Below are 26,704 nucleotides of genomic sequence, written 5' to 3'. Positions count from 1 at the left end.
AATGGACTTTTCAAGGAAGTAATTATCTGTTGTACATCCTTAAAGTGTAAAGGTTTTACTGATATTTATACATGTAGGTAAAAAAAAAATCAGTGATAAAGTATTTATCTATTCTATTTTTTGCATCAATACAAAACAACAGTTAATGCCATTCTTAGACAAAGTTCATAGCTATTATTTCTGAACTCTGCAATTGTGAAAGGGGAGAAAAATAGGAGGAGAAAGTTGTACTGCTGTAGCTATGTCTGTTGTTTAACCATTCATCCCTCTTGATATAATGGGGCTTGATCAAGACATTTTATTTTCATTCATTATAATGATGTCTTTCTCCCTCTCATTTTAACATAACCATTCAATTTTTATTTTTTTTTAAGTCCAGGGAGTAGAAGTTGTGCTCCCAGCATATTTCTTGAACAGAAATAAAATCAGGCAGGCTGGTATGATTACAGACTGTGACCCTTCAGCAGTGCCTTCCCCATTTTTCAGTGGGGCTGGCTGCACCTCTTCTTTATTCCTTCTTATATTCCTCTCCCCCTGACTGAGGCCTCCATGCTCTCCCAACCTCTCTGTGGCTGCCTCTTCCCGTAAAACACTTGTCCACCCTTAATGCATTTGCTCTCGTTGAAGTATATCCAGAAATAGCTTCCAGATGCTGTCATAGATGTCCATTCCATTATTTCTGGTGAAGGGATTTTGCTTAAGCATAGCTCCACCAAGAAAAGCAGGAGTCTCTGCCTGGTCTACATCTGCTCATCTAGTTCATCCCTGCAATCATCTTGGCCAGCAGCATAGTTTTTAAAAAATCCAGCTTTTTTTTTTTTTTTCTGCGTTCATGACAAACTTTTGGAAATGAGTGGCTATGTTCCCAGACACCCAGACTTCGCAGTGCTTAGCAAGGTTATTTTTTAAAAGTGGTACAGCCACTCTAATAAAATGTCTCAAAGGAGTGGCTGAACCTGTTCTTCATGTCAGAGCTCTTGAGGCTCCCAAGAGGGAGGTGTTTACTCATCCAGGAGGCTTTGATGGGGCTGTGAGTGTGGTAGGAGAGAGTCTTCAGTCTGTAAAGAGCCAGCAGGAGATGTCCACTCCAAAAATATATTTGGAATCATCTCATCATAGGATGCCAGATTGGAAAGGGACCTCAAAGAATCATCTGATCCAGCCATGGCAAAAGCAGGTTCTGGGCAAGATGGCACTGTTCCCTCTCCAGCTGAGTCACAAAAGTGAGCAGTGTTGGGAAACCCACCATTTCCCTGGAGAGACCATTCCAATGGCTAATTGTTCTCATTGTGAACAATTTCCCTCTTATGTCTAATTGGAATCTCCCCAGGAGTAAATTGTATCCATTACCCATTTTCCATGCCACTCCTGGTAAAAAGGGAGTCTCCATCTCCTCTGTAGCCACCCTTTAAGTACTAGAACATAGTGATAAGGTCTCCCCATGGCCTCCTTTTCTCAAGGCTGAATAAATCCAGTTGTCTCTACTTCTCCTCAGCTGGCAGCTTCCCAGCCCTTTGATCATCTCTGTGGCCCTTCTCCATCTGGTCCACTGAGGTTTGTTTTGTTATGTAGCAGTGACCAAAACTGAACACAGTGTTCCAGATGTGGCCTGACAAGGGCTGATTAGAGTGGGATAATGACTTTGTTATCTCTGCTGGTTGATGCAACCCACATCTTGCTGGCTTTCTGTGCTGCAGCAGCTCACTGCTCACTCTCATGGAACTTGTTGTCCACCAGGACCCCCCAGGTCCCTTCCCAGAGAGCTGGTCCCAGCCAGGTTTATATTCCTATTACCTTTTTATTCCTGGATTATGTGTTCCCAGATGCAAGACTTTACATTTGTCCTTGTTGAGCTTCATAAGTTTCTTATTATCCCACTCTTCTGGACCTTTCCAAGGCAGGGTGCCTTGAGCCCATTTTCCAAGTCACTTATGAAGATATTAAGCTTAGGTGTATAACGTTATTTCTTTGATCACTTAACTCACACTGTAGTAACTGTGTGAAAACCTTTCACTCCTTGTGATCATTGAGGTCTAAAGATCATCATCCAAAGGATGTGAGGCCCAGGAGAGGGAAAATGGAAATATACCAGCTTGATCTTGTAGATTAATAACCAGAGAAGATGGAAGGTCTGTCAGGTGAGTGAAAGGCAGACATATGTCATAGGGAGCTGAAGAAAAAGGGCTGAGAGCTGAGGGTGGAGAGCTGTGATGGCAGTTGTGACGACACGACCAGGACATCCTTTCTGTATTAAAATATGGCTCTGGTCCCAAAACACGAGGAGGAAAACACCCAGCTGCAGTGAGAGCTGGGGCAGCTCAAGGTGTGGGTGAGGTCTGGGGCTGTAAGAGCAGAGCCAGGGCAGCCCAGCATGTGAGGAGAGAGGGCTGAGGGGACTTCGTTGTGGTGTGCATAGAGAAGGGAGTGCCTGGTGAACAGTCCCACCCTAAGAGCTGGTGGGGATGATTGGTGAGACAGGGCCAAAAGGTCTGTCATGACTAAAGGAGAGCCTTAAACTCCAGCAACAGTCCTAACATCACCCAATTCCATTTTCCTCCTCACTCTGGTGTTCCATGCTTGCCTTGGTTTGGCACCTCGCCAAAGCCCAATACAGGCTCAATCCTGTAAAGATCTGGTGTTTCTCATGGTAAATGCATGTGAACACCTCTTGACTTAGATGCTTCAGCCTGCACTTGAAGATTCTTCCTTTCACAGGTGATCTGTCATTCTCTCTGAAGAATGGATGTTTTCCTACCCTCCTGCAGCCCAAGGAGTTTTGCACTTCCCAGGGGTTTGTTTACTTTTACTAGATAATTGTACCTTTAGATATTCAAGGTCTCTGGGTCTGGTTTTGAGTGTATTCTCAGTGGGACTGGGAGGTCTGGAGGACATTATAGCTGAGTTGTCTGGTAGCTCTGTAGTGGTTTTGAATTGCTCCATTTCTGTCTACACTCATTCACCTCTTACACTTGAGAAAAGGTGTCTTTTATTTTTTCTACACCATTAATTATTGTACATATATACACACACACAGGTGTATATAAATATAAACACAGCTTCATTGTGTCTGCCCTGAATCATTTTTGTGGCTCTGTCTCATTTGCTTCCCACTCTCCTCTCATAATCACCATGTTCTTTGTGCTTATTGACAGTCCCTTTTTGGTTCCAGTGTCTCAAGAAGGGTGTCTGGAATGGGACACAGGTTTGGCACTGGATGCATGGGTCATTTCCCTCCAGCACTGGCCAGAACCCCTGTTTGGGTCTGCAGGATTTACAGCCTCTGGCAGGGAGTGAATGTATCTGTGACATCTCCCCTGAAGTAACGTTTACAGGCCTGCTGATGTTTTTGGCAGGTGAGCAGGGACCCAGAAGACCCAGAAGATCAGTGGTGCCTGCTGTGAGCCCCCAGGAAGGGTCTGGCTGCCGGGGCAGCATCACCCCACAAGCAGCGGGGGACTGGGATGTCGCTGTGAGTGGGAAGCTGTGCTGATCTGTGGAAAGCAAAACACAGGAAGATGTCAGCGAGTCTTGCAGTGCCACATGTTCTTCACAGGCTGAGGGACTGCTGGAGGCAGTTCAGTGTAGCTGGGGTTGAACTGTCCTTTTAAAATCAGTCTTCAGTGTGCCTCGCTCTGCTCACAGGCTGTGGCATCCTCTGCTGAAAGCCCCCGAGGCTCTGCTGAGCTTGATGGACAATTCCTTTTCTTTCTTCCCCTTTGTGCTCTCTCACAAAGAGAAACTGCTTCTCTTCCAGGGAGAGGAGGGAGGGAGGGTGGGAGGCAGGGAGGGAAGAAAGGAGGGAGGGATGGAAAGGAGGATTTTCTTCCTGGCCTGGGATGTGTCTGCACCTCCACACTTCCAGCCCTGTCCTACGGCCAGGCTGGATCTCTGTTGGTATGGCAACGCTTCCCTGCACCAACCACACCGTGAAAGGTGAGGGAGAATAATTATTCATCTCCACTTAGCTAATGGTACACGGAGACTCCCAGAGATTAAGCATTTCTTACAGGAATTTGTGATATGGATGTGTCCTGGTGGTGTTTTGTTTAAGGTATCCACAAATCGGCTGGATCCCCCAGGAATCAAGGTGCAACCAGCACTGATCCGAATCTTTAAGTGGCTTTGACAAATGTGTCTCAGGGAAAAAAAAAAAAAAATGAACTGGGGCTTTCAGGAGCCATTTGACATTGTTCTTGCTCTGCAGCCATTAAAGGGGCTGTCCCAGGTGAGCTGATCAAGGTCACAAAGGCTGCCAGTGCACAGGTGGGACCCAGCCACATCTCTGGAATTTGAGTTGACTACATTCTGGTGCTTTCTACTCTTTACAAATGAAATGAAATACAATTTCTCAGCCCAAGCTTCTCTGTGCTTGGGTGGACAGTTTGGATCTTCTGAAATATCAACAGCAACTGGGAAAAAAGCTCTGCAAATGAATGAAAATTGAGCTGAATTTGCAAAGCCATCAGTGGAAAAGTAGAAGACAGTGGAGGACATCCTGCCTGTCCTGAATGTTGTCGATCTCCATGCCCAGTGGTTTAAGTACGTTTGTGTGCTTTGAAAAAGAATTTCTTATGCAGGAGCCTGTTGCCTTGACCTGAACTTAGCAAAGGGGCATCTTGAGGCATTGTCACATCTTGGGAATGTGGCCTAGCTTTGCATCATTTATGGAGTATGCATTATTCTGGGCTAATGTGAACGTAAGCCTTTGATCTCATGCCATTGCACCAAGCGAAATAGATGTAACTGTTGAATTCTTTCCTCTTTTATCATTCCTCTGTCAATAATACTACAGCTTACCATCTCGCCATCCCCCTCCTCCTTTGTGCAGCTTCTGGGGCTGTGTTGCTTTCCTTCTGGTTTTCAATCCTGCTGCATTCCCCATGCTTTCAAGACAGGTTTTGTACAGGAAAAAGGAAAATACATTTCATAATGCAAACATGCTCTGCTCAGCACTTTCTGTTATCTTATTTATACACTGCAGTACAGCTTTCTATGACCCAGTGATTATCATTTCCCAGAGCTATCATCACTTTAAAGCTACCTCTGAATTGTGCTCCAGCAGATGGTACAACCCTACAAGCACTGTGAGAGCCTGGAAGGGAGGGGATGGGGCAAGATGTGCACACACAAACCAGTCTGCTGCCCCAACAGCCAGAAAACCTTTACCTTGCACTGCTTCCCACAGTGTTCAACTTCAGCCTGTATTGTTGAGTACTGTCAGACTGCTAACCACCAGGGAAATCAAGGTGGTTGTTTTTCTTGGGTTTGGGCCTGTCTACTCGCTGACTTTTCTTTTTTTTTTTTTAATTTTAATTTTTTTTCCCCCCCTGCATAACAACTGAGCTGATTAATTCCAAGATAGAATACCAAATAAGTAAGAGTCATTCATTATATGCAGTATTCTAATAGATTTCAATGTGATCTAAACTTGGATTGAATGCTAACCCATTGATTGCTATTCAGTTGTTTAAGCAGCTGTGCTACTAAGCTGAGCAGTTGCTCTGTGTCATCCTTCTCTTTCTTCCTTCGATTTCTACCTCCCTTTCTCCACTCTTGAAATGGCTAACCCCTTGTCTATACATTTTGCTTCAGTGGATTGTGTCCTTTGTGGCTGACTACCAAGTACACAATGGAAATGGTAGACAGCTAAAGTCATGAAAGATACGTTATCCCCACGTAATTGGGAGAAATTCCCATGGGTATTTCACCAGGCAGAGCAGGTTGTTATCATTCTTGTTGAGATGATAATAAAGAGGTGTGATTTACTGCTTCGGTTGTTTCAAAGGTGTCATTTGAACCTAGGGGAGTGTGGTGCTGTTAAACAGACCTGGACAAAGCCTTACAGAGCAGTGATTGCAATGTCTATAATTGTAGACAGGGCCATTAAAAAAAAATGGCTTGATTATTTTTCATAATCCTGCACTTTTTCTTTGACTTCAAGTGAAGTTGTGGGTGCTTTCCCAAATGAGGCTCTCTGGAGTGTACATAAGCATGTGTACACATATGCATATGTATAGATACTCACTAATCGAATGTGTATATGCATTTTTATACATGTTAACAAAAACGTTTAAGGTCTTTCACGGATATCCAAGTGCTTCTTTTCTTCAGTGGTGAGTTAAACATGTTTGGTTGCATAGCTAAATAGCTGTTCAAAATATCTTGTGGAAAATATGGCTACTTTAGATATCTAACCCTGAGTTAAATATCTACCTTTAGGCTACTGGGTTTGAACCTTCTGGCTTTTACCATTGTGAATCCTGAATCTGACCCTGTGGCAAACATTGGGAAAACTCCTCATTCGTTCACTTGTTGCTGCTTGTACCTGGAGCCTTGTAGTAATTCTGTGGGTTCACCTCCTTCCTGAGAGCATTTGGGAAGGGTTATTACACATGGTTGGGTGCCTGAAGCTGGGAACTAGAACTGGTGCAATAATGTGCAAGGAATCCTCATTAAAAAAATCCCTAAAATTATAAAATTTATTAGCAGGTCTTTTATTGTGCTTTGCACAAGATTGTATTGGGTTTGTTATGAATTCTGTTGACACTTCTGCAAGAGTCAAAGTGAGGCTGCATTGTGGTGGTGTAAAAAAAAAAAATCAGATCTCTTTCATATCCACTACTTAGATGTTAGAAGTGGTTAGTGCCAATGGCCATTCCTGCTTTAACATGTTACAGATAGGAAATAGCTGCAGGAAGAATTAGAGAGTGGGAAAATAGTTAGCTGGCTCATGGGTTAACTGTGAGATTCCTGGTAGCAGAGAATTTCTTTCTTCATTTTATATTGAAGCCCATGGATGATAAAGCTGAAGTTCTACATCATAAATTCCCATTTGGACATTCAGTTTTGAGAACCTACATCCAGCATCCTTATCATTTTGATGTTAAAGTCACAATCAGTAATGAAATCTGCTTGCTTTTCACACACTGAAATTAGCTTTGATTCTTTGCCTGAAACATATGTTTAAAAGGCAACATGCACATACTGTGCACTGACCCTATCAAAGCAATAAATACCATTGAAGTCATTTTCCGAAGCTGCCTACAGCATTAGTTTATTTTTAATATGGTCCCTCTGAAGGAGTGGTGTAGGAAATGCCTGTGGGAGCTATTTGAATTGTCTGTCTGGGGTGAAGTCCCTACCTTGCCCTGCTGAAGAAGAAAGTAAGAGGGGATACTAATTTCCCTTTGTTGTTGCAAAAGATGATGTTTAATTCATTGGATTTAGAGCCTTTCTAAGGAAAATGGTATTCTGTTTGGGTGAGAAAAATGCTTCTTTGATACTTAGCATGATTTGAAGCAAGGGATGAGGGAGAGAGATACTGCTGTAACTGAGAATGGGGTTTAGTCCATGACAGCTCTCCTGGCTCTTTGTGATAGCTGCTTTAGTCTTTTTGCTCCATGCTATTTCTCCTGCATTCTTACCTAGACATTCCACCCAGATTCAGATGCTCCCTCTGTGGAACAAGGAGGAGATGGGCATGCACCAAATTCCAAATTTCCAAAGTGGCCCCATTCACCCAGGCAGGCTGTGCTCCCTAACACAGGAAGGGAGCTGCAGTATTTGGAGCTCTATTGCCAGAGGCATTGAGTGGGTCAGATTGGTTCCATACCCTGGTAGCACTCCTTTTCTCCCTCTAGAGCCCCAAAATGACCAGCCCTTCCCCAGGTTTTGCTGTGCCAGAGCTATGGCAGACTCAGACTAAGCAGGGACCTGAGTGTGTGAATTTTCTGCCCCTTGAATGCCAAATGACAATAAGCATGGTTTGGATTCTACAAACCTGAAAGATGGGTCCACTGGCAAAGGGAATGCATTTTTTGTTGCTCATGGCCACAATTAGAATGACAAGGCCAGACTCCTCCATCACTTGTCTTTAACACTGTCAGCACCAGCTTTGCCAGAATTATGCTGTCTGAATCATGAATGGGCCTATTCATTTTCTCACTTTGCTTGACCTAGGAATCTAGGAGCTACTTAATGGCATATAGGCTTCTTTCTCCTGTAAAGAAATTATTAAGTTAAAGACTGGGCAAAAAAAATATGCTCTCCTAGCCATGAAAGACTAATTTTATGTTTGTTTAGATATATTTGTACAGTAGCTGTGTTATGCACCATGCTTCTCAATACTGTTTCATGCTGAATAATGAGTTTGAAATCTTTCACCTTCCAGGGCTTGTATTTATGTAGAGAAGAGAGGGAAGCATGCAGAAGAATATAGTTTTCAGGAGCACACTTTGATTCCGTTATTTTGCATTTTATTATGTCCGAGGCAGGGAAACACTCAGATCTCTTGCCCAAGAAGTGTTTTCAGAACGCAGTGGCTTAGTTTTAAACGGGTCCCCAGAGAAGATGATCTCAAGCAGGAAAATGCATGCAGTCTTTCCAATAAGAATAATCATTGCATTTCTGCTGTGCGTTCTTGCAATGCTGTAAATACTCCATGAATCTCAAGGTGGAGATCACATTCAGCTGCTGACAGTGGAAGCCTGGCCACCAGTGTGGGGAAGCAGCAGTCTGGCACAGGAATTTGGTGGCAGGTTTACCAAGAAACGTCTTGTTTTCTTAACTGTGGGTGAAGCAGGTGCACATGGGTGTCAGGAGCCTTGTGGGCTGAAGTGAATTTTGCTCTGTTCTCAAGGAGCTGTAAAAGGCAGATAAAATCCATCTGAGGCATGAGCCTGACACCAGTCTGTGAGCTCCCTGTCCACATGGCAGAGTCCTGCCCAGCTGACCATTGTGAGAGCAGTGAACTCGTGGGCATTGCTGTCAAAGCCACCTGGATGTTTCGTGGTAGCAGGGTCTAACTCATCAGCCTGATTTAATTGCAGGTGGATGTTGAGCCCTCCTGCTTATTGTCAGCTTTCTCAGCCGAGCTGATGGCATCAGCTTTGTACAATGACCCATCTGGGCTGTGGAGGAAGGTCATCACAGCTTGTCCTCAGTGTAAAAGTGCCCACAGAGACTCCTTTCTTTCAATAATTCCATCTGCAGAGCAGCTAATGGTGTTCCACTGCAAGGAAGGTTCCTGTTGCAAAGGGAAGTTTTAATCCCTCATTGTCTTTTTGCCTAAGCTGTCCTGGTCCTGAGGTCCACAGGAATGTTTGTGGAAGTTTTGGAGATTACCAGAAGTACCTGAGTCATCAGTCATTCGTGTTGGCCTGGAAGAATTTCCGGGCATCGCTAGGTGACCGTCAGTCACAACACAACAGAGCAGAGGGAAGTTTCACATTTCTTTGGAAAAGTTTTCTGAGCATTCATGTGAGAGCTGCACCATGCCAGACCTGCTCCTCACACCCAGATTTTGGCCCCGTGGTGATGCAGTTCTTGTTGGATTTAGCTGTGCACCAACCACCTGAAATCTGACAATCTCCTCCTGCTCAAAAGAGGAGGACTGTTAAAATCCCAGAAATTAATGGCTTGTTTTATGGAACTTGGTATTTAATCGGAAAGGTTAACTTTTGTCAGTAGATTACCATTTAAAAAGGATGTGTTTTGGAAACTGCTGTCCATTCTAAATGAAATTCTCTGTGTCCTTTCAATGAAAACCAGCAGACAGCCTAGTTAATTTCCCATCTTGAAAAGCGATCCTGGGCTAAATTAAGAGATTTTCTAAAATTAGATTTTAAAACTCAAACTTAATATAAATTCAGTATAAAATGCTTTAAAATTATTTTTAAGGACAATGTAGAAGAAAAGACGGTTTATTAAAAAGCCATCAAAATAAAAAAATCTTGGTTTTTGTTAAAGGCAGACTCCTCCTGCTAACTAATTCTCAAGTCCCACATGGATTGGGTAGACCATATGAGTCTTTGCTTTGTTTGTTTTGTTGCAGCTGGATTTACAGGCAGCTTTTCAGAGGGAGAATTTCTTTGCTTTTATGATGGGCTAGAGGACTTAATACTCTCTTGCAAATGATTCTGATTGCACAACTTATGGTGCTGTTTGATTTATTGTTAAGTACACTAGTAGTCACCAGGTTAATGTTGGTGTTTTGTTTCTTGCTGAGTTTGGTCTTTGCAGCACCCTTGATCTGAAAGCTGCAGCTCAACCCAGGACTGGTCCCCTGTGGAATGAGTATTGTGTGTTGGAGCCAGCTCCCACAGAATTTCCTGGGAAAAACCCAGGAAATTTTCCAGTCATTCCCTTCCAATTCCTCCTTCCTACAGTGCACAAGAGTTTTTGGAGACCCTCTGGGCTGCCTTTAGGCTGTAAAAGCTCAGTGGGCAGCCACCATCTGTGGACAATTCCTGCTGAAACCTGTGACAAAGCCCCATGATTTCTCTCCTGGCCTCCCAAAACGAGCTGCAGCTCTAAAACCCCCCTAACCTGCTGCTTATGGGATGCAATCACTTGCTAGAGGAAAAACTTATGCCTTAAGCAGAAGAGGAAAGGAACCATATCCCAGCAGAATGAAAAAAACCTGAAATCTGTCATAGAAGAAGGAAAGGGAGAAAATCCAGAGAAATCATGTCTCTGATGTCTGGTTTATCCTTTGTCAGTATTAAGAGTGCTATCTTTAGGAAGATACTTTTTGGGATAATAAAGATTGGGCATTTAGCAGCCTGAATAAAATCAGGTTCCTATTCCCACAGATACCTTTTTGTCTAGTGTTTGAGGCTTAGGAAAGGAGTGTTGCAGATTTTACTCACCCATTCATAACAAGCAGCTAAATACTGGTATTATTAAAAAAAAAGGAAAATAAGGAGAAACAGAAAAATTAATCTCTTGTCAATTTGACCCACCACTGGGGGCTTTTTTTCATTATTGATATATCTATAATTTTTATCTGCCCTTTATTCTGCATGTATATTTATATATGAGTATTTTTTTTTGCACAAACCTGCAGTGCAGTGGAAAGCTAGATTTAAATATTTTCAGACCGACTGTACCCATCATTTGCATTCCACTGACTCATTCAGAGCAAAGACATCTGAGCAGAAATACAGCAGATAAAAGAGAAACCATTAATCCAGGGAAGATTACTGGCACAGAATCTTTATCCTGTATCCTCCCTGAAATGAGACAAAGATCTTACTATGTACATCCCTCTGGCTTAGCTTCAGAAAGTAAGCAATACAGTAGTGTAGACATGGTACTTTTTAAAGGCACATTACATTGGTCTGAAACTTCAGTCTTCTGGCAGAGCTCCTTGCTGCTGAGGTGTTTTTCAGTGGTTGCTTTCTCAGAAGAGTCTTCAGCACCCCAAAAAAGCTGCTCTTTGCTTCCTGCAAGGGGTAAGACAACACAATCCCTGATCTGCTCCTAAAAAGACAGCATGTGTCAGCTGGAGGATGGAGACTGTTCTGCAGCACATGGGTTACACACGTATTTTACAGTGCCTTGCTTCTGCTGATACCTCATCTCCATCTGAGCTCTAAGTGCTAGTTAGCTTTTAATGAGCCTAATAAGGCTAAAGCTTTCCAGATCCTGGTGCTTCAGTTCTGGAAGGTGGTGGTGGTGGGGGGGGGGGGGCTTGGCCGAGGATGTTGAGCAGGCTTGCCCTTTTCAGGAGACACTCATTCCAGGTGACTGGGCATATTGGATTTCAGACTGCGGCAGGCTTTTATCTCCCTTCCCCGCCAGTGTGCCAGGCTGCAGTTGCTTTTCCGTTTGCTGGTTGTTTGTCTCTCTCCCCCTGTCTCTGTGATATTGATCCTCGGTTAAAAGAGCTGAGAGATGGAGCTGGGGAAGCATCCCTTTCTTCTCTGGCAACCGGTGGAAAATCCAGTTGCCACGTGATGGCTGCGCCGTCTCAGCTGCCACTGGCCATTGACCATCTCCTGCAGGAGTATTTCTGTGCCATAATAATAACAGAACCTACTTTAGTCATTTAGGGCTTCCACTCGAAGCAGCCCAGAGGGTTGGATGGTTTTCTGGAGGTAGCTCCATGTGTTTGTGGGCTTATCTTGCTATGGTGTGCATTCAGCTATGAAATAAAATTGCAGGAAATGATTCAGTTTTGAATCATTCTATTTAGACTGGCAGAAGCCGAAAACCCTCCTGTGAGCTACAACAATGTGGACTGCTATTCAGATGGGAAATGTAAATACTTCAGCATGCCTGATCAGTTGGACTAGAAGTGCAAGCAAACGGCTTTGCAGTGTGGATTCTCAGCTTTTATTCCAGACAGTTTTGTTCCTCCAGACTCTCTTGTTCAGGTGAAAAATGTTTTCCTTTTCTTGTCTCTGTGTAGAGTGTATGTATATTAAGACCTCTGGAAAATAGCTAAGCACAACAGGAACCAAGACCTGGAGGAAGCTTCTTTCTAAACAATCCAGCATCCTCTTCCAGTTCAGAGCAGAAGAATATTTAGGTACATGGAAAAAAAAAAACAAAAAACTTGCTGTTATGGAAAGTTCAGCTTACGAAGAGTAAACCATGATCTCTTTGTTGTTTTAAACTGACAAAAAGCAAGGTCAGAAGAAAATCTGGTTTCTTCCATAGTCCAGAGCCCAAGGTCTTCAGTGGCTTTCCCCCCTCACACTAATAATGTTCACATTATCCATTAAAGGGTGATTTGATTTCAAGTGTCAACTTAGAGATCTGAGTAATAATCTTTTTCAGTAGGAACCTCTTCTTAATGGAGTAGTTTTTGCCTGTTTTCAACTGCATCTTCTTCTCCTGTAAATATCAATTATCTCTCCTGCTCCATTTTAGAACCTGTCATCTTGCCAAATGTTGAAAAAGGAAGGTTTATTTATTGAACAGGATATACAAAGACACACACACACACAAAAAAAAAAAAAAAAAAAAAAAAAAGCAAGGGTATATCTTTAAGTGTGCCTTCTTGCTGTTGATTGTTCCTTACATTTGAAAGGCAAAGTGCAGTCCTGATAATCTTGTGAGTTCTTCACACTTCCTGCTAGAAATGGCCAGAATTTTCTGCCTCTGCTCTGGGTGCTGCCTCTGTACCTTGCATGCTCCCTTTGAACCACAGATATTTGTTTTGTGTTGTGCCACCTTTGTTTGGGATTTGACCAAGTGACATTACAGATGAGAGGTGGGAGGAAGAGCTTGCAAGACAGCTACAAGTAATCTTAAATCAGCTCGTCGTCAGCTGCATTATGCTCCTATACAGCATGCTCATCCCTCTTTTGATGTCTCTGCCGATGTTTTAGGCTTAACATTAAAAAAAAAAAAGGAAGCATTTATATGGACACATTACCTGACCTGAGATGGTGTCATTGTGCTGTATTCTTTACATACAGTAAAAATTGCTTTCTGTTCCCCGTGCAAACTTAGCATCTCAATGATCAGGACAGATAAAGCTTTGGAAGTGAAAGAGAGGTCCAAGGTCACCTCTGCAGGAAAGCAGCAGTGCACATCTCCCATCCTGTGGGCAGGTGACAGTCTGTCCTGTCTCTTTTAAAGCAGTTTTGATAAGAGGACATTTCACAAATCTGAGAAGCAGCCTGTTTCCATACTTGCAGGAAGGGTGTCTTCAAGTGAGGAAGCTTGATTACAGAGTCTGCTGAGTATGCAAGGGAAAGAATGAAATATTGCACTTGCCACAGTCCTGATTTTTGTTCTTCTCTTCCATTATCTAAAGGAAACATGGCATGATCTTTGTTCCAGTCATTGCAAACAGTTTTCAAACTGGTGCAAAAGAAGATGTGTGGGATGGGACCAGGACTTTTTTTTTTGTGTGTCTGTGTATGCACAAGACTGTGAAATATCTGATTTCTCAAAATCATCACATGCATAAACTTAAATCTATCAGCAAGCGTTCACACATTGCAGGCTTGGGGTTATTGGTCACTTGCCACAGAAAATAAATCTTTCAAGGTCCTGCAGAAACCATCCTCTGGAGTTCCTTTCATCTCATAAGGCATCCCAGAGCAGTTTTGCTAAGCCATGTTTCCCTCTCCACTCATGAGAAAGGAAAAGGCTGAGGAGAGAGCTGCAGCCTGGCAGCTTGGTTAGAGAGAGGAGCTGAGATCCTCCCTACCTCATGGTATAGAGATCACATCAATGCCAGGAGCTGCACGTGAGAATAAATGGAAGAATAGCAGATCCCTGCATGTTGCCATGGAGCTCTTCTGTCTGGACTTCAGGCATGCTGTAACATACGATCCTTCTCTTTGTCCCTGCTATAGGCAGCCCGAGTCAGTCTTGACAGCATTACTGTGCTCAGCAATCAGTGTTATCCCCATAAAACAGCTCAGTTAGTGCCAGCAGAGCCATCTCTGGGGCTTCACTCTTTGCTTGCACACTGCTTCCCAGACCACCATGCTCTGCAGCTTTCCCCACCTTGACCCTCACAAGCACTCCTGCACCACCACAGAGCTGAACATACTGAGGAAAGCTCTTAAAAAATTATCTAGCAGATAGCCAAGATTTTTTTTTTTTTAAAGAAATTGTTTATTTGCCAATTCTGCTTTACCAGGCTTCCCTCTCATGGTGTCTGTAACTTGACATTATGAACTTTCTTATTAAATCAAGTGCTTCCGGACATTAGATGGTGGAGTGGAGGAAGAGCCACACATGTTTTCAAGGAAAATTAATACTGATAAGGTGCTGGACACTGTCTCTCATGTTATTGTTAGAATGCACATTTTCTCCCTAGAGTGTAGAGCACCTTCTGATGGAGTGCTCCTTATGTTGGAAAATGACAAGCATTACGGACTCCATGCTAAAATATTTACTAGAGCATGCTTGCTTCCTCCATCTGAAAATGTGGTGTATTTATAGGAGCATCCTGTAATGGAGCATCCTGCACTGAGAAGTGTTTTTTGAAGAATAAGGCAATACTGTGTGTGAAGGGGTGGGTTTAGGGTTCTCCCCTCTGTTGTTCCCTCTTTAGCAGGTGCTGGCAGCATGCAGGGGACTGCAGGAGCTGATTGACTGGAGCAGATTCACTCTGGTATGTGAAGTCTGTGAAGTCCCTGCAGGGGATGGGAAAGGCTCATAGGGCTGAGGAATTTGAGTTCTGGGATGTCTGTGTGAAATTGCCAGAAAGGATCAACTTTGAGCAAAAGGGGGGATGTTCAGGTATCTTTTTGTTGCCGTTAAAATGTCAAATCACAGGGCTCCATCCCCATGTGAATACCGTAGGTCAGGTCCTCAGCTGATGTGCAGTGGCAGTGTGCTCTCTGTAGCAACTGGGAATCCTGGGCTGGTGGGCATGGGAAGATTCCTGCCCTGCTCCGTGGCTGTGGGTGTTGGAAACCAGGCCCCCAGCCCCTGGCCAGAAGGCAAGAACAATTGAAGATGGAGGTCACTGAAATGACAAGAGCAACTCTTGTGATCTGGTGGTGTCAGCACAAACGCAGCAATTGATTGAAAAGTGTCTGCTAACCAGGCAGCAAAGAGAGCAATTAGAACTGAAATAGCAAGAGGGTCTATTTCAGAGTTTTATGATTCCAGCTTGCACCACCCCACTAATTTTAAGCGCTGATGATTTTTCTGTCTGGGCCAGAGTCAGCTGGAGACCAAGAGCCATCTGGGACTGAGTGAAGCTCAGGATTTCTCAGAGCTTCTCCTGTTAAGAATGTGCCATAAACACACCCTAAAATTGAAATGCAGTCCTCTGATCTACCTTGGGGATTAGCAAGGATAACTGCAGACTGTGGCTGGGGACTACGTAAGCTTGACTGGAAACCATGAGGGCTGTAGGAGACACCAGGTCTCCTGCATCGGAGGTGTATGGTGGAGTTTTGGAAATCCCAAACAGCATTTTAGGAAAGTGAGAGTGATACTGGATACGAGAGACCCTGTTAAGGCCTATAAGATGTGTGGGGACTCGGGTGCAGCTTGCTAATGTTGAAGGTCAGATGCTCGAGCTCTGAGTGGGGTAAAGAAAGACTTTTGGACAACTTAGGAGGCTTCCTTGCCATATTTGAGAAAAGAGTAGACCTGGTGGCCTGGTGGAGGAATAATGCTTGGGAATAAGAAAGCAAGGTGAGCAGAGTCAGGATTATGAGCACACCATCTGGGGACAGTGAGGAGACAGGGCAAGAGTGACTTATCATCTGAATGAAGGAAATGGTGTCTACAGAAGAGAGCTCCTTGCAGGCAGCTTTGTGTTTGGTGTGTGTGCTGAGGTCTGCTGTCTGAGCAAGAGCAAGGAGACCCCAGGGATGGGTGAATTCCACGTGTAGGGCTCCAAGGCTTGGAGCACCACTGATCAGACTGCACATCACGTGGATGGAGTGTGAGTCAGAACTTTCCACAAACTGTTCAGTGAGGAACACTCTGATCTCTTAATAAATATTAGCAGTACAGTAACAGCAGTGCAGTGCAATGTTCAACAGTCAATTACTTGAAGTGCTGCTTTATCAAGTAAGAATGTATAAAAGATTTTCTTGGATTCTTGTGTCATTGCTTAGGCTGGGATGGTTGCTGCAAGAATCACAGTGTTAACCCTGGATATATTCCAAGCTAGTAAAAGTAATTTTTAACTATCTGCATTGAGGGTTGAATTTACTGAATGCATGCCTACACAGTGCTGAATGCAACATTAAAAATGGTGTGTGCCCATGGCGTTGACACAATCTCTGTTGACTTTATGGGGAAACATGTTGCCTCAGATAATGGGATGATGAACAGAACTACCCTTCCACGTTCTTTTATTATCCCCTCATCCCACCCAGAGCTGCTCTCTGATAAAAGGTAAAATTATGCAGCATTTACTCCTATTGTGAGCGGCTGCTGTACTTTAAGAAAGGAGCTGAAATCTTCTCCTCGCTCAGTTAAATGTGACACTCTTCCAAAAACCAGCCCAAGTTCACTCCAGGGCTGGCTGGCTCTAGCAGTGGGGTGAAGGAATAATTGTGCTGTTTAGTTTGCACAGAGGTGGCAGAAAGCAGACATGGATTTGAGCACTGCTGCTCTGAGCAGCCCTGCACCTTGCAGCATGAGAAGCATTGTTGCAACTGCAGAGGAGCTGCTGGTGGCTCCATCCTTTGCTTGCTGTGACTTCTGTACCCTCACATTGCCAAGCGTTTTGGTGCTGACTGCGAGCAGTTATCTCCATTATTCTGCTATTGTTGCAGCTATTTTTGCTTGTCACCAGCAGTCATTTCTAAGTAGCTGACAGGTTTGGAGGGCCCTGCAGGTGTAGTGCAGTGCTGTTGCAAGAGGGTTCTGTTTGAAACTAACCAAGTCAACACAAGAATTAAATTCCTTATGCAGAAGTCATTACCACCGAGGAGTGCAGTTGTGGTGAAAGCATTCCAGGCTGCAAGGAAAGATCACATAAAAATGTTCTTGTGATGCACAAATAGGTAGACAATACCACCTCAGAATACCCAGTTCTTGAGTGGGTACTTGAGGAGCTTGCTTTTCCTGGCTTGTTCCACATCATGAAAAAAAAGGAGATCAGGTCATTTTATTCTGGAAAGCATTTTTCCTGTCTCTTTGGCTGTCACATGTATTTAACTTTAGTGCCCTCAAGGACAATGTGGTGGATCAGCATGCTAAGGTCTACAGTCTACAGCCTGTAGTTTTTTATTTCACATTGCTTTAAGAATGGTCCTCTTTGTTTCCATTTTGAGCCACAGCTGAATTCTTACATGTTGTCTGATCTTCAGGCTCAAATACCCAAGAGAATAGGCAGCTGTGAATCAACCCTCTGTGTGCTTTCTAGCAGGTAGTCTAGCAAAGAAGGCAGTATGCTTCTTCTTATTTCTTTAAATTGATAGGGATTTGAAGGAAAAGACTTTAATAAAAGTCTCATGAATGATTATTTTCTTCCTGCTGATGATTCTGAATTGCATACAGAAATATAAGAACCTTTTAAGAGAGCCTTGTGGGTTTAAACCCAATTCTTTAGATTTATAATTAAAGCTCATTGTCTTTATGCTATCCTACACCTTATGAGAAGGATCACCTTTCTAATTACACAGAACCAGGAGGTCTGTCACATGCTTTTGCTCAGTATTATGGTACATAGTTGCTCTATTTTTTTCTTCTCCTTCTCCTTCTTCCACAGATTCAATATTATGTTTTGGAAATTCGACATAATTTTTTTTTTTTTTTGAGGCCAGATGTTTCACTCTGCTATGTTAAGTCATCTTGACATGCTGCCATGAAATGGAAAAAAACCTGCTAGTTTTAACATTGCTCCATATCTTTATTAAAAGGTACGTCTCATGAATCTTAATTCCCCACATACATGCTATCTTCCTCTCTCCTCCCCTCTCCCCCATTACACTTCTTTCTTTTCCTCCCCAAAGAAGGACGAATATTAAAATTTCCTTGCTGTTCTGTCTGAGTAGTTAATGAGGTTCTAGGTAGCATAATGAATATGCAGTGCTATTGATTCTGTGTGCACGCGTGCGTTTGTGTGTGCGTGTCTTTAATCACAGCTGGAATGCAAAATCAGGCTCCACCTTTCAACTCTATCTCCATCATGCTGAGAGAGTGAGAGAGAGCGAGACTGAGACTGCTAGACAGCTCGAAAGAGATTGCAGCTCAGATGTCCTGGAAAACAGCAAATCCCTCAGACCTGGCAGATTCCGTTACCATGAGAACTGCAGATATTTCCATTGTGATGGCTTGCTCTAGCAGCCATCTGTTACACCCATTTGATTAGGAAGTACAGTTCAGCTTGTATGGGATTTTCACTGCACCTTATCCCATGGCAGCGTACAGAAACTCTCTCTCTCTCTCTCTCTCTCTCTCTTTTTATATGCTAAACTCAATGTTTTTAAAGTGCTGTAATTTACTGAGGCTGAAGGCATTTAATGAAATGCTGGGAGGAGGTCACTGAGGGACAGTATCTCTGAGAAGAAAGAAGCACATGAGATATGTGAAGGGGATTAGCATCCAGTATATAAATAAGATCAGCCCAGAAATTAGCTGTATTTAGCAATTCCTCATCCTTGCCAGGGAGAGGAGCTTGATATACAGACCTCATGAAGCCATAGTAAAATTAGTAATTGCCTCCTGTTAGTTAATCCCACTCCATATATATTTATTGTATGCATGCAATAAATGCATGCAGCAGATATTTCAGGTCTTCTGTAAAAAAAGGGTAAGGTGATGACTCTCCCCAAATGCCTGAAGTGGTGCAGTGGCTGCACTCTGTAACGATTAGATTAGCTCTAAAAATTTAATGGTGCCATTTGACTTTTCACAGACACAGAACAACCTTAAACTTTCTTGAAGGCTTTTTGTGATTTACTGATTAAAACAATTGTTTGGAGTAGTTGAGTCCCTCGGTGTAAATTAGTGGTGGAGGAAATTGTAATGGCACATCAAATGGATATAAAAACAAAGGAGTCCCCTTCAATTAAAACTCTCCAGACATTCTTCCTAAGTGGCTGGCATTCCAGATTCAGGGTAATCTTATGTGTGGCATAGTTGCCTCGAGTATCTTAAAATGACTGAAGGTCTTGTAAACTCAGTGAAGCTAATTAAATGCTCACACACTGAAATGAATTTCTGATTGCTGCTAAGGAGGCATTGAGGTCAGCTCCTCTTTTCATTGCCCACACTTTATGGCCAATGCCAGATACTAAATAAATCAGATCCTCAGAATCAGGGGCTCTGTGGTTTTGTTCCTCTTATATATTCTCCCACCCGGCTGAACATAATTCCTTATCCGTCTTCATCTCAGCATGAAAAGTTTTCTCTTCTATTGTTTTTCCTCACATAGCACCAGATTACCATGGAGAAGACTATGATATCATAAGAAATGAATGAGCATGTTTCTCACCATGGGTGAAATATACATTCCAGACCTAATAAAGTCAGGAATCATGTAATGGGCCTGGTAAAACGAGCTGCTTAGTAAGTGCAAATAGAAATGGTTCTTCTTTAGGTCTCTGCTTCAGCTAAGTCAGTTCTTAGGCACTCTGCTGAGCATGGAGACACATAACATGTTTAAGAGCTTTTCTGAATAGGGCTTGTTCTTAAAATGCTTTGCTGCATCTGGACCCACAAATATATTTTTTTAAAAAGTAAAGTCTTCTTTCTTTTTTATAATAAAAGATTTTCTTGTTGCTCATCTTTAGAGCAAATTAGAACTTTCACTTCTTGTAGCCTCCTGCCTCACATAATCCTGGAGAGTGAGCTGCACAGAAGAAAGTCCTTTTTTTTTCTTTTTTTTTTTTTTTCTTCAGACAGGGCACTTGTTTTATGAATGTGGTATCTGCCTTTGACAGGCAGCAGATGTATGGGAGCCCTGAAATCTGAAACAATAAATACCATTCAGAGTCTCACCACTGAACCTTCTTATAGTACTGCCTTTGTTAAATGAAACATTTACAGGAATACCATCCCCCCCTTCCCACCCACCTTCAAGGCTAGGATCTGAACCATGTTTTTAAAGTAAAGGTTAAGTACCTGAGGCATGAACAGTTGACATACAAAAGAAACTAAAGTAAATTTATCATTCGTTTGCCAGCTACGAGGTGTGTCGAGGGCTTTTTCTTTCTCTTTGTAATGCATGAGAAAACAAACCTGGGAAGCGTATGCAAGGAATATTTCTTTTCTACACTGGAATGTTAACATTTGCACCTTCTGACTTAATACTGTGTATTTCTTCAGAGTCATCAATCTCTTGAGAGTCATCTTGCCATCTGTACCAGCATTGCTCCAGGCTTCCATATGAAAGTCCAATCTGGCAGTATAAATACTGGATAATGAAGAGTAGGTGTTAAAGTTTCTGACTGGTTGGAAGATGAGTCTGTGTCTATGAAAGATCCGAATTCATGTGTTAAACAAACAAACAGAATCTATGTTAACATGGAAGTTCAACCACAAAGAGCATGATGCATGTTTGTCCTCATACCCTCTCCCACTCTCTGTGGTTTTCCTCAATTTTTTCCTTTATCTCTCTCATTTTTATAGAGTTCACCCATGATCTGTGAGAAAAAATGTTCTCTGACCATGACATTACACTTTGGAGATTACAAATAGGGGCAGCATGTTGACTTCCTATAACGTAAGGTTCTTTTTTCTCCCCCTCTCCTTTTGCTCCAGAAAAGCTATAACTACATAGATTAGCAAAACTTTTGCAAGAATGGATGTAAAACAGATTTATCTCAGTGTCAGCTTTATCTGATCCATTTGGTCTTGCAGAGTTTGGATGGTTTCCTTTGTTACAATAACCAGCTTTCAAACATCTATATCCTTAGGGTATTAAATGTCAGCCTCTAGTGTATCATTCAAGGATAAAAGATTGACAATACTGAAGTACTTTTTTTCCTTTTTTTTTTTTCCCTTCTCCAGCACTGGCAAAGTCTTTACTCTACACACCACTGCTGACCCCAGAAATGACCCACAGGAACTACTGGCGAAAGGAGTGAAAAGGTATTTCAGCTTGTAGGCATTAGAAACTCTCTTCATTAATAGCCTTTTCGCAGAGTTTTCAGATAGATTTCCTGTCATTGTGATGAGGATATATTTGTAACGAGTCCCTTAAGTAAATGGCCAGTGGATAATTAATTGAACTAACGAGGACTTTCCGTACTGTATTTTCTTTTTTTTTTTTTTTTTTGAGAGGGGGAGGAGGGAAGACTTCCAGATGGTCTCATGTCCTCTGTGCTGAGTGTACAGCCCTTTGCTATCTGTTGGCCAAGCATTTCAGCTCTAATTCAAATAAAACTCTTAGGCATTCTGTTGAGAGTGGTAGATTTTTTGTTTTGTTTTGGTTGGCATCAGGTTGACTGCACTTTTCTGGGCAAGGGGGTGACTACCCTGAGCCCCATCACACTGAAAAAGTGTTGCTAAACCTGATCTTGCTGGAAGAGGCAGCTCAGAAGACAACATTTGGGTCAGTACTGATATCCACACTATTGATTATATGACCATAATTCTGGTTATAATTCACCTTACAACTCCCAACATGCAGACTCCAGTCTCCCAAATATGTGACACCATAGAAATCTACAGTGAAGCTACATTAGGCTTATTATTGTATTTCATTCTTAGATTGCCTTCTTAGCACTGGCCTTCAGCCTCTTTAATTAAAAGTTTGCAAACATACATTCCTTAAGTAATTTCGGACCTTCACAGCTGGTTATGAGGCAGCTGTAGCTGATGTTTTTGAGCAAAGTGTATTTCCCTCTCCCAGGGGCCTCCACTTTTTCAGTTTTGGAAATGACTTATTAACTTTGCAGCCATTGGGACAATTCTCCAAAGAAATAAAGTTTCTTGATGAACATGCACAATTTTTCCCTGCACATCAAAGAGTTCAGATTTTCACTCCACTTGTCAGAGACTACTGATAATTACTTTTATTAAACATCTCACAAATAACAAATGTGCGAGGTCAAAAAAGTCTCATTTGAACTTTATGGTTTCATGTATGGAAAATAAATGATTTTAAAAGTAACCATGAGAGTTGGGTAAGGAGCCATAATTTTCTCAGCAAAACAGAACCCATTAAGAAGATAAAGACATTGGGGTGCTGCTCCAGTGCTCCTGAGATTTTGTTCTGACAATTATTTGCAGGTGTGTTTAAAACTACTCGTGTCTATATGCTGCTTTGAGGAATAAATGTGCTTTACTACTTCTTTCATTCTTTTATCTTAAAACATGTATGCCAAATTAAAGGTCTCATTTCAGGCAGCTTGGTCAGATATACAGGGTTGGCATAAAACAGAAAAAAGTGAGATAATTCTAATCTCACTTGTGCCACTGTAAATCAGGATGAGTTTTGCTGAAACCAGTGGAATTATCCCAATGTTTTAAGGAAACTAAGGAGAGCCAGGTATTTGAGTTCTGTGCCAGTGCTTCCTTCTGTTTGTCACTTGCAATCTGCTCTGGACCAAGCTAACAAGAGACAAAAAGAAAATCACTAAAAAATATCATCTTGCCATCGAGGTTGCTTCTGAATTTCAGCTGTGGAAAATTATGATCTTCTATAATTACTGGTCTAGTTGAGATCTTTAGAAACCAAGTATCCTAGAGCACACCTCCTCACCTCCCATCCATCCCTGCTGAAAATGTGGTTACCCTGATATTTTTGACTTCTTTTAGACCTTGTAGGTGTAGTTGGAGCAGCCCAAGAGTCCTGAATACAAATTCCTGATTCACCAGTGCCTCCTATTTTAAATGTTTCCTCCAAGACATATGGGAAGGGGCCTTTAGTGTGTGATGTTTAAGCCAGTCTCTGCCTTTAAGTCTTGGGATAAGTTATTTATGGGAAACAGACATCTAGGCTATCTTACCCTTTTCTTCCGTGCATTGAAGGCAGTGAAGGTTGCAATATTAATTGCTGCATCAGCAGCTCCAAGATTTAATGTTTTTCCCCATTCTGCAGGCAATGTATCTCTTGCATGATTTCCCACATAGTCTTCACTTTCCCAGTCATCTGAATGATAAGCAACAATAATGTCTCTGGAAGTGATCCATAAATCATATTCAAATCCACACATCCAAATGATCCTATTTTTAATCTCTAAACTACTATAGTCTGTGCTTGCTAGTGCATTTCAATTGGGAGCATTATGCTCCCCACCTACATGTTTCCTTCAAATCTATGCTAAATCACACCCCTCCCTCCCTCTCCAAAAAAAAAAAGAAAAAATATATTCTACCTGGAGTTTGAATAATAACACATAGAAAAACTAAGGACAATGAAGGCCTCTCCAAATAAATTGAAGTGCTTATGTGAGCTACAAATATCCCAATGTTTTATCAGGATCTATAGAGGGAATATGAATGCTCTTGGGTTTCGGTCATGGCATTAAAGCGGAGAGTACTTGAATTGTCTTTGTTCCTTTTCCACAGAGTTTCTGCTCAAAGCCCCATCCAGCCTAGCCTTGAACACTTCCAGGGATGGGGCATCCCCAGCTTCTCAGGGCAACCTGTGCCAGGGCCTCACCAGATTTTATTTTGTGTCAAAGTATATAAATAGTTCCAGGACACTGTGAACCTTTTCTCCTGGAACATTCATCATTTGTTGTTGTGGTCTTTATGGAGGTATTCCTGGAACAAATGCTTTTGCTTTTTTGTGGCTACAGCTGACACTTCCTTTCCTTCTTTAGCTCCCCTCAGCCAGTCGGCTGGGGACTTCTGGAGATAAAATTAGAAGTGGTGGCAGCCTTCACCCAGCTGATGGCTGGCAACACTATACTAGAATGGCTATGTGCCTTGTGAAGGTTTTTAGGGATCCCTTGACTGTCCAGGTCTGCAGTCCTCAGAACAAGAAAGAGATGGACCTGTGGGAGCAGGTCCTTGGGGGCCACAGAGATGCTCAGAGAGCTGGAGCTGCTCTGCTGTGAAAACAGGCTGAGAGAGCTGTGCTGGTTCAACCTGGAGAAGTGAAAGCTCTGGGGACACCTCATTGTGGCCTTCTGGTGCCTGAAGGGGGCTTAGATAAAGGAGGGAAAGGCACTTTTTATTATGACGGACAGTGACAGACAATGGTTTTAAACCAAAAAGGGCAGTTTTAGGTTGGATGTTAGGAGGAAATTCTTCCCTGTGACAGTGGTGAGAATCTGGCAGAGGTTCCCCACAGAGGCTGTGAATGTCCCATCTCTAGAAGTGTTCAGGGTCAGGTTGGACAGGGCTTTGAGCTGAGGTCAGATGAGTGGCAGAGAGGTTGGAACAGGTTGACCTTTAAGGTCCCTTCCATCCCAAGCCATTCTGTGATTCTGTAATCTGCAACCTCACGCTTGTGTCTGGCCACTTCCTTGCAACTGGGAACCAAGGGAGGAAGGAGAAAAAATTATCTTCCATTATCCACGCCCACAGGTGAGTTAAAGCAGACTGTGCACCCCTTGTCCACGCTGTGGGTGTTGCTGGAGGATGGGAAATGGGCAGCTCTGACTCTGCTGCTCCTGCATCTGCCCATCACGTGTCCCCAAGTAGCAGGTGCACATCCCCTCCACTGCCAGGGCACCTCATTAAGCTGACATCCCCCGAGGCACACAGCCTCCACAGTGCTACCCAGGCTGGAGAGATGCCTAATAAACTCGGTCCTGACCAGAATGCTAATGGGCTTGTGCCTTCAAAATGTTCCGTGCCCACTGCACATGTTTCTGTTGATGTGATTGCTGTGGTTACTGGGGAAAGGGGTTTTTTTCCTTCCTCCCAGAGAGTTTTTTTTTTTAATGCATGAAAGGGATTCTCAGGACATCTGACTTGGGGTTTCTGACTTGTTTTCAACCCAGTTGTAATTCTGGGTGTCAAGGAAGTGTATAATATCTAAAAAGATGTTGGAATTACTCTGTATTAGACAGGCTCCTGAGCACAATCTTAGCAGCAGTGCTGGACTTCCAAGCAGTCATGTAATGTCAGTTCTGAGCCTCCACTTTCTGAGTCTCCACATTCAGTTTATGCCTGAACTAAATATGCAAAACAAACTGAGAAATTTAATAAAATCTTGGTGCAGGAGTTTTTACCTTACAACCACACTAATGGGGGAATATGAGTTAATTGTCTTGACTTCTGCATTGTCAGAGTCCGTGTTAACAGTATTGCAGGATTTAATTTTTTTTCTTGTTTGTTCTGTTGATAGCAAATCAATATGGAAGTTTTTTCATATGATAATCTCCCTTAGTAATATTAGTAGTTGATTATCTTTTGGGGTTAAAAAAGGGGAAATACTCCTTTATCAAGTAGTGCAACCATTGCTTGACAATATGGAAATTATTTGTTATGGCTTTTCATATGGTTTCCATCCAGCATTAGCTTAGGTGGAGATTTTCAGTTGAATTCCCGTTAGATTTGCACCCATCTCTAGCTTCTTTTTAAACCAAATTCAGGCTTTCTGGAACTTTATGGAACAGCGGGTGAATAACCAAATTTTATTGCAAGTGAGGCTTCATTCAGCAGCCAACAAATATGGACCCAAACCAGATGTAATCTGGAAGATGTCTACACATCCAGAAATAGCTGTCTGAGTGAGAATAAGAAGTTTTGGTAGAGTACACTAAAGAAGAAATCATAATTGAGTTCAGAGTCCAGTATGGAGACTCAGATGTCTCTGGGATGCAGCTTTTCACAAGCCTAGAAGATCTCAGTGTTGGTAAGAGCACTGATGTTATTTTTATGTGTACGTGCAAAGGGAAGTGTTTCAGTGTTTCTCAGCTGATGCAGACGCAGACAAAAGCACTGTTTTGGCTGTGTCCTTTTGAGTCAGGATTGGTAGCTCCCCTTTCCCTCAGACAGTGAAGACAGACAAGAATCCCCATGGAGCCAACAGGGATCCTTTACACAGCTTCCATCCTGCACCAGAACCTGCTGTAGTTTCCTTCCACAGGGCTTATGGCTGGCAACATTTTCCTGCATCCTTGTTCCATTAGGGCAAATGAAAGCAACACTAACTATTGCAGAGGGGAAAAAAAAAAGGAAAAAGAAAAAAGCATTCACCCCCAAATTATATATTTTTTCCAGTTTAAAAGTGTGTAAATTTAGGGGAAACACTCTGGGACTCTTCTCGCTGTGAAGTCATTGCTCAATTTCTCCCAGCAGTGGTTCAGGGGGCCACAGTTCTCAAAGTGCTGAGCAGCCCCTGAGGAAGGCAGGGCTGGTGCTGAGCTGAGAGCTGAGCCGGGATTTTGGGATGCTGGCACGGGGCTCGGAGCGCTGGGACAGGGCGGGGTTTTGCTCCCAGTGCTTGCACAGCTCCCCCGTGTTAGGCTCAGCTTAATCACAGCTCACCATGCAGGGAATGCATCCTATTGACTTGGCCAGCAGCAAACAGTTAATTCAAAAGTGGTGGCAGTGCCTCTTTCTGGCCATCTTTCCTGCTCTGATTAGAATGAAAAAGGTAAGAAACAAGGTTTGAACCCAACTTCTACTCTAA

The 26,704-nt window shown here is 42.8% G+C and overlaps 1 long non-coding RNA gene across 1 annotated transcript in view; it reads left to right on the top strand.

The window, feature by feature from the left end:
* The first annotated feature begins 17,022 nt into the window (after positions 1–17,022).
* LOC148219640 (uncharacterized) overlaps positions 17,023–26,704 on the top strand; it is a 46,418-nt gene continuing 36,736 nt past the window's right edge. The window contains exons 1-4 of the long non-coding RNA XR_015799378.1: positions 17,023–18,083; positions 20,494–20,595; positions 20,797–20,890; positions 21,178–21,258. This is a non-coding gene — a long non-coding RNA (uncharacterized LOC148219640). The remainder of the gene's footprint in view (positions 18,084–20,493; positions 20,596–20,796; positions 20,891–21,177; positions 21,259–26,704) is intronic.

The sequence above is a fragment of the Sturnus vulgaris genome, chromosome Z (genome assembly GCF_052056855.1).
Source record: "Sturnus vulgaris isolate bStuVul1 chromosome Z, bStuVul1.hap1, whole genome shotgun sequence".
NCBI lineage: Eukaryota > Metazoa > Chordata > Aves > Passeriformes > Sturnidae > Sturnus > Sturnus vulgaris.
The sequence above is the reverse complement of the archived record's forward strand: the minus strand, read 5'-3'. Positions and strand labels throughout refer to the sequence as shown.